General features: G+C 43.5%; 1 pseudogene; it reads right to left on the reverse strand.

Moving 5' to 3' along the window:
* Positions 1-427: 427 nt before the first annotated feature.
* LOC101584126 overlaps positions 428-8,846 on the reverse strand; it is a 9,986-nt pseudogene continuing 1,567 nt past the window's right edge.

The raw sequence follows: 8,846 nt of genomic DNA on the forward strand, positions 1-8,846 counted from the left end.
AATGGAAGTGAATAAAAACTGAGTAAAACCCCCATTAATTTGGCATTTTATAAGCAAGTTCTCTCTGGTAGTCAGTTCATGGTGTCTGTTAAAGTGGTCCAACTTGTCATTTTTATTTTATGTTTTACATCTCCATCTTTCGTAACTTAAAACTGATGGCATCTGAGTATTTCTCAAGCAGTTCCTACATATTTATGAAGAACAGTTAATCTGTGCAAAGGAAAGAGAAAAAATCATAAAATTTTAGAGCTGAGTGGCTTTCAGGCTCATGTACAGTAGAAGAAATTGGGACTCAGGCGGGTTGCATTACTTGCACAACCTCCAGTGTTAGTTACAATGATAAAAAGTCACAGCTACAAGATTGTAATGGAAGAATGAGGTCTTAAGCTGGTTCTGATGTGTCCCATCTAGGGAACAGGGACAGGACTCAGGTGTATTTCTCTTTCACACAGTTTTCCAAGGTGTCATAGACCATCATAATGGCCAGGAAGGGATTCCCATAGTCTGTGGGCTATCCAGCAACATCAGGGACAAAAATGGGTGCCATTCCCACTCGTCGGCAGGTGGCAGTGAGTTGCAGGATGCCAACTCTGGGAGGAGAGTTCTCTGCTGGGCAGAAGTGGGCACATTAGCTGTCGGAAGTTTCTGGGCTGTTGTCACCAATCCCTTAAACTGAGCCCGTTAGGCACCGTGGAACTCACCTGCTTCCCAAAGTGTGAGGAGTGGATGTCCTGCTGAGGATGGGAAGCCTCCAGAAGGCCCCATCAACTCTTGTCACGGCTCCTCCATGCTCTGCTCTTCCTATGTTGGTGCAGTCTGACCTTCTGTCTTCCCAGAAGCACCCCTATTTGCTTTCTTCCTCTAATAACAGACATTTGTTTTAGGTTGCAGTGGTCATTTCTCCAAACCACACATCCTACCACTTAGCTCTTCTTTGCCCAGGAGAACCTCCATTCTCTGGGGCTGCAAAATGACTCTTCCCTGTGAGCTCTGACATGGGCCATGTCATCTCTCCTGGAGGAAGTAACTACAGAAGCAGCAGAGCTCAGTGATTAAGGAAGAAGGGCCAGGAGGGAGGAAAAACCTTTGAGCCTTGTACGCTTTGTGGGCGATCCAGCCACGGGATGCTGCCCTCATCCACGCCAGTGTCCTCACCACCAGCAGCATTCCTGTGAATCTCCTCCACAGCCACAAAGACAGGGCATCTACCGAGGACCGTTTGGGGAAGTACCAGCAAAGGTCCCCAGTACCTTATAGCATGTCATTGCACTGACGCTCTCTATCAAGGGTGGTGAACCTTTTAGCACTTTTAATGATTCAGACAGCCTGCTGCAGTGTGTATGCCATAGGTTTGCCACCACTTCCCTGTGTGTTAGGTCCTGGGATGCCTGCTCTTCTGCAAGTGAGGAACTTGTACCTACAGGGGTCCTACAGCTTGCTGCACACAGTGGTTCTTTGTCAATGACTATTTTGTCCCCAAGGGACATTTGGCAATGTCTAGAGATGTTTTGATTGTCACAAACAGGAAGGTTTTACTGGGTAAATGTCCAACAGTGTGTAGCATGTCCCCTCTAGCAGAGAGTTACCCCATTCAAAATGTCAGTTCTGCCCAGGTTGAGAAACCCTGGTCTCACAGGGTATATTAACAAATTAGAGAAGTTTTATCATGAAGGACTTTCATTTTTCTCAGATATGTTTATACTATCCAGATAATCATGTGCTATTTTTTTCATTAATCCATTTATGACCTGAATTCTAGTAATAGATTTTCAAATGTTAAAAGCATTTTTTTTCATTCCTGGGATAAATTCTAATTAATCATAGCATGATACCATTTATATGAAAATTTTAAGCACACAAACCAGCATGGTGTATTGGTATGGATTTTTATATGTATATAAAAATCATACAAAAGCAAGCTATAGGAATGAAAGAGAGATGCTCACCAATTTGAGAGTAATAGTTTCTTCTTAGAAGAAAAGAACACAAAATAAATAGGAGGGCTTATTAACAAGATCTTACACTACTGAGTTCTTTAAAAATTGGTCTGAATTACAATGTAGTCATTCATTGAATCAAAGAGTATGTAAGGGGATGCCAATCACATCATTTTCCATGATTTGGATGTTGGAGATATTGTGTTAATAAAATGAAATTTACAAATAGAACTAATAAGCTATAAGGGCCAGCCAGATAGCTCAGCAGACTAAAGCACCTGCTTAGGCAGGCACAGGGACAGGGATTTGATCCCTGACATGTCATGCTGTCCCCACTCCCAAGGTACTCTGAGACAGTGATTGAGATTGGGTGTGGTGGTGCACACCTATAATCCCAGCACTTGGGAGGCTGAAAACAGGAGGATCACTACGAGTCCAATCTGTGTAGTGAGACCCTGCAGACCTTGTGCTAAAATTCATAAAAAGAATAATAAGATGTAAGTGATTAAATATGCAGTGCTTGATCTAGGATTCTCAGTTAGGTGTCACTTTCCAGAGACCCAGATTGTAACCCCCGTACTATGGTGTTTCCCCATGGAAGCCCCTCAGGACAGGTCAGAGTAGCAAGTGCTGTTGTCAGCTGTGGGGTGCTATTCTCAGAAGCTGACAGGGAGTCCCTGGTCTGTTCTTCCCAGTAACCCATGCAGTGGGGGTGGTTGCTATCATTATGTTGTACCTGAAGATACTGAGGCAGAGAGCAAGTGTACACCACTTGGAATCTGTCTGGTTACTTTCATTCTTTTCTACTGTTGGCCAGCAGAGTGGTCGCACATGGACTGAGCAGAAGACTGTGGGTGTCTGCTGTCTTGGATAGGGCTTTCTGCCTCATCCCCCATTTTCATCAAGTAGCAAGTCCTCCTAACCCTTACACCTGCCACTGCACCTTCCCTGCAGTCCTGCTACCTCTGTGGCCCTCAGTTGCCCTGGGTTTTTACTTGCAGTAGCCCCTTGACAGCCTCCAAGTGGGTGGTTTTTCCCCCTTTGATTCCTCTGCCCAGACCCTAACAGGGTGAATGAAATGAAGATGGGCTTCCTGCCCCTCCTTCCCTGGGCTTTAGGGTAAGAAGGATGGCTTTGATGCAGTTCAACCTCAGTCCTTGTCAGTCTTCCCTGTGCTTTCTTGCTGCTGGCCTGAGCATTCTCATGCATGGAAGTAAAGCCATTCAGCAGCACCCCATCCCCAGGGCCATTGGGGCTTACACTCTTTGGAATGTATTTCTTCACTCCATTTAGCATGAAAGCATTTTCTCCTTGGGAGACTGCCATGTCTCTTCCCAACTTGACCTGTCCATTTTCACTGAACTCCATGATCCCTCTTCATAGTACTGAGAGGTTTAAATAAACAATTAATCATGCAATGAATGTTTGGTAGGATATAAATATTATAATACTGGCCCTAGTCTGCTTTGCATGTTGCTGTATCCTCAGGGCATTGCGTAGCATCTGGCATGTTGTAGGCTTTCAACAGACATACACTGAAGAAATGAAGGAATCAGTGAATGAGTGATCATGATTTTCTGTTCTAATAGGCAGACTGGAGAGGAAAAAGGCTCCGCTCTTCTACCACTGTGGCCTCAGTGTGTTTCTTACATTAGTCATGATGTAGGAACTTAGAAGGATAAGCACAGGTTAGTGTGGTCACAGAGAAAGGGAGCCATCGGGTTACTACTAGGAGCTGAAATATGGGTTCCAAACAGGGCAGGCAACCAGAAAGAAACTGAAATCTATGGTGGGGTTTTTGTAGACAGGATAGCTCCACTTAAATGGTCAGATCAGACCCATCTCTGGAAAGAACAGAAGATGGTACAGTAGTCCACTTGGATTTGCTATTCCATTGTCAAGACTGTTGGTTTCAAAACACTGTCATGGATAAAAATCATATTTGTGTCAGCTAAAAATGCAGATCCCAGGGCAGCTCTATAAGCCTGTTCTGGATCAGTGAATTGGATCCTGGCTCAAGAATCACAAAACATACTGGTTATGGATGGGGTGAAGGAATGGAGCAAAGGAAAAAGGGAAAGGGCTCGTGAACACCCTCACAACCTTTTGTACTGACAAAAACACAATTCATGGTGAAAATGTAAGTGAGGTGTGGCTACTGTGGCACTGCGTTACCTTGGTGGAGAAGGTTGTGCAGTGTTAGGACACTAGGAAATGTGTTAAGTAATCCACAGGGCCTGGTGGCTTGTGCTCTTAACTCACATAGGACACAAATGAAGGTTGAATTTGTTTCCCTTGTTTAAACAGACTTTGCCCTCAGTAGAGTAGACATGAATGCAAACCCTGGCCTTTCATGCCAATTTCTTCTTAGTAAAATTCTGAACAATAGACATTATTAGTTCTCAAACCTGTAAGTGTAGAGATTTTGTGACACTGCTACAAAATTAATCTTCAGGAACAGAACCATCTCTTTGGTGAGAAGGTAGCAAGGAATGGAGTCATTAAAAAAAGTTCACATGGAAAATTGGGGAATCACAAAGCTGCCCTAAAAAGATAGCATATTTACAGCTAGAAAATCTCCACTTAAAGACCTGGTAAAAACTGGCCTCTCTGATGACCAATTAGATCATAAAGCTGGCCTGGTCCCAGTTTCATTAGCATGTAGCACAGAGCTTCTCCTAGGGGACTTGTATTTTCTTAGTCATGCAGTGCTTCACAGCTGGGCTGAAAATGCTGCCACATTATTTTTGAATGCAAGAAACTTGTGATCCAGACTCTCCCAGGACTTTAACTCTCTTGCCTGAACAGATTGACACAACAACAGATGGTCCATGTTGGATCCTTGCAACTACCTTGGATATTAGGGATCAAACTCCTTGGAATAACAATGAGAGCGTTAGGCTTGGTCGACAAGTGTTTAATATCTGCACAGCTGCAACAAAGACTGGCATCTGCAGTAGAACTGTGGGGAGCACAGTGCTTGGCACACGGCCGTGCTCAAAATACCTGAGGTGCAAGATGAATCAAGCCAACCAACCCGTACAACTGTTCCATCACTTCTCGGTTGTCAGGGAAGCATTTCCCCAGGACACCTGTTCTGAGATGGAGATTAGGATGCAAGGTCTTCTTAAGAAGAACCTTGATAAATACCATTGGGATTGATAGATATTAAGGGGGTACTGATTTGGTGACAAGGCAGGACTGTGACTCAGTTTTAAGAAGTCTCTGCTGGTCCCATGGGTGCTGTGCAGCTGGATTGGTTCTCTGTAGTTATTTTTACTTGAGAAAAAGATGCTAGGACTTTATATGCCTGCTGATACCAATCACTAAATGGAGACCACCCATTCCTGAGAAAGCTGACAGCTGAGGGCTGTGTGCTTGCTGCACTCCTGGGAGCTAGGTTACTACATCCTTCCTTGCTGAACGTGCATACAGGTAGCACCCATCACAATGTGCCCTGTGTTAATATTGAGATACTTCTAGAGCTGGTGCAGATGACAGTGTGTTACAGAGCAAATGCTTATGTTACCCTTAGCAGAATCCTTATGTTGAAATTTTGACCTTCTAAGTGACAGCATTAGGAGGTAGAGTCTTTGGGAAGCAACTAGGTCATGAGGATACAGCCCTTAAGGATGAGATTAATACATTTAAATGGGAGTAAAGAGGTCAGTGCTGTCTCTGCCAAGTGAGGATACAAGGAGAATTTGGCTGTCTGCATCCTAGAGGAAGCCCCTCAGCAGAAGCCAACAGCGCTAGTGCCCCTGGTTATGGCATTCAGCCTTTACTTACGAAGTGATCTGAAACTCACTTTCCCTCAGCGGGAGGAGGCAAGAATAATTTTTCCAAAGATAATTTCCTTAGAACATGTTGGTTTCAAATACTGGGCATGCTGGGCAATAGTTGATGTTTGTGCCAGTCACTCAAAGGGGCTGGCCTTAAGGATAGCATGCTCAGAGGTCCTAGGGGAGGACCAGCTGAGCATCAGGAGGAAGCCTGGTTCACATGCCAATGCAAGGGATAGCAAACCAGGCTGAGGCTGGGTCCTCTGTGCATCTCTGGAGGTCCTGTCTGACTTAGTGAACAGTTCTGGGTGCTGGGGGAGGCAATCTGCAGGGTTGGGTAGGTAGGTAAATGGGGATCCAGCTGGGAAGGTTTGGAAAGGAGGATCTGCGCTTGAACAAGAGGAGCAGCAAGAGCAAGGAAGGGGTGAACTTGGTGGACTCACAGGGTGGAACAGAGCACATGCCCAGGGCTGCTCATCAGGACCCTGGAGAGCATCCAGGGAACCCCATGGGACTCCAGCTCGAGAACACAAGGCAGGGTCCAGACATGTCCTGTGCCCCTGAGCTCAGATCACCCTCTCCATCATGGTCTGAGGATTTCAGACCCCTATTTCAGAATCTATGGCATGGAACTGAAGTAAAGGAAGGTGCTCAAAAGCTGGGTTTAATCAGGATGTTGCTCTTTTCCTGTGGTGTTGACTTACTTCTATGAAGTTTTCCATTATTCTTTATGACACAAGTTGCACATAGTGTGCAGAACATTCTTTTGACGGTTCACTCAGTGTGACCACCTTCTACCTATCCTGTTTCTTGGTGCCTACTGAATGCCGATTTCGGTTTATAGTCTCCTCCCCAACACAGTGCATATCCCAACTACTTGCATTAAAAAGATATTTTAAAGTAATTCCAACTTTTACTTTCATATAGGGAGCAAACAATAATCATTGCAGTGATAACAGTAGTGTCACTGCTCTTCCGTGGTACCTAGGACACTTTGTTTTAGGACTCTACAGATGCCAAAGATTTTAGATGTTCAAATTCCTTTTGTAAAGTAGCACAGTATTATATAAACCTATATGCATCCTCCTATTTATCTTTAAATTATTTCTAGATCATAGACAATACTTACAACAGCGCAGATGCTAAGAAAAAAGTTGTCATTGTGTATTTTCATTTGAGCCATAAGAAAATGTGTTATACCGATTCACTTTTTGATCAGATATTTTTAATGTGCTGTTGGCTAAATCTGTGATATGGAGATCAGGCACTAGAGTGCCAGCAATTTTTATGAAGCATTTCTTTGTGTCAGTAGGTGTTGCATAAACACACCTATATGTGTTCAAGATCCTTTGACTATCCTTGTTGTGCTGCTAGGAAGCCTAAAATCCCCCAGTTCGGTAGCTTATTTCTGAGCTGGATGAGTTGAGATGAAAACACAAGTTTCTTGGATTCCACAGCTCATAGATTTCACAGTGTATTTTTTTTTCTATTATACAAAACTCCTTAGCTGAAATTTTTGGCTGGGTTTAGTGTATCAGAAAGAAAGCTGCTACACGAACAGGATTTTTCTCAGGTTTATAAAGAAGGATCGTAGTAAAGATATGAAAATTACACTTTAAAAGAATGTCCAATTTGTACCGATTTGTAGGTTTGTTGTATAAGTAATAATCCAAGATCACAGTGGGAATGTCAAAAATTGCCAACACTGTATGTTTCCAGTTGACTTTCTATGGCAATTCAGTTTCTGATGTCTTATGTATCGTGATTCTTAGCCCTTTTACTAATGCCCCACTAATCTGCAGCAGGTGCCTGCCACTGCAGTCCCAAGTGTATCTGTCAGTAAACCTAAACCTGCCATGACCTTCGTCTCTAATGTATTTTGTCCATGTGTCAGTATCATTAGAGTGAACTTATTTCTATCTTCAGAAGTACAAGTGCCATCTCCTGTGAAGATGCTCCCGGCCAGATCACAACAGCGCCTCTGCATTTGCAAAATGTTTCTCACTTTGCAGACAACAGTTACATACTTAGTTTTCATTTGGTCCTCTGAGTCAATCAAAGCAGTGATTTATTCACTTATTTACTCAGCAAATATTAATTGTGTCTCCCGTTTGCATTGAAATATCATTTCTACTTTGTAGATGAGTAAGCCGAGCCTCAGAAAGAAAAAATCACTTTTCTCTGCATCTTTGTCCTACAATGCCAAGTTTAGGGCTTTTTCTAAGCTTGCGAATGAGCTGATGTTTAAAGGGCAGGCTCTCCAATCCCTAAGCCACAGATAATAAAATAGAAGCTCAGGGCCACAGGAGCAGCTTGAGTATCATTTCACATACGTAGCAATTTTTATAATCACCGATCAGCAAATGATTCCTTTTCATTTGATACACGATGTGTTTTCCTTTTCCCAGTGAAAACTCTTAGAAAAGCTCTCCGAAAGCCTCACGATGCAGTCATTGCCTGCTTCTTCAGCCTCACTCTGTGGCTGCAGCAGTTCAGTCTTTCACTCAGCTCTTTCCTGTTCCTGCAACGTCTTTGCATGTCTCTGCCCCAAAGCCCCGTCCTCCCCAACCCCTCGCACCTGTGCTGCTGGCCTCAGCTGGACCAGCAGTCCTTCTGGAAGGCTTTCACTGACACATCCCACCATGCACCTCTTTTCCAGACCCTCTTGGAGTCAAGCACTCCCCCTCCATTTTAATGATCACGTTCCGCTGTTGCATATGTATTTATGTTAATATTGTTGAATATTTTTCTCTCTCGTTGGACTAAAAGCACGGGACCAGATGCTTGTTTTTGCTCATCACAGAGAGCTTCGTTCTTGTAAACGTTACCACCATGTGCTTGACTAGAATAGGTGAGAGACTTCAAAAATAGATGCTGAGTAGAAGAATTGAAGACCCAGCAGTACTGTTATATTACGGTTGCTGCGCAAGTTTATCAAGTTCTGCATTAGTATTTTATTTCTGCAGTAACAAATTACTACACATTTTATGGCTTATAATAATATCCATCTATTTTCTTACTGTTTCCATGGGTCAGAAGCATCGCCTTTGTGGTGATTCACCTTCCCATTCTTCAGGAGAGGAAAGTGAAGGTACTGGTAGGCCTACGCTCCTATTTTTTTTTTTTT

This window comes from Octodon degus, unplaced genomic scaffold (genome assembly GCF_000260255.1).
Source record: "Octodon degus isolate 3935 unplaced genomic scaffold, OctDeg1.0 scaffold00029, whole genome shotgun sequence".
Classification (NCBI taxonomy): domain Eukaryota; kingdom Metazoa; phylum Chordata; class Mammalia; order Rodentia; family Octodontidae; genus Octodon; species Octodon degus.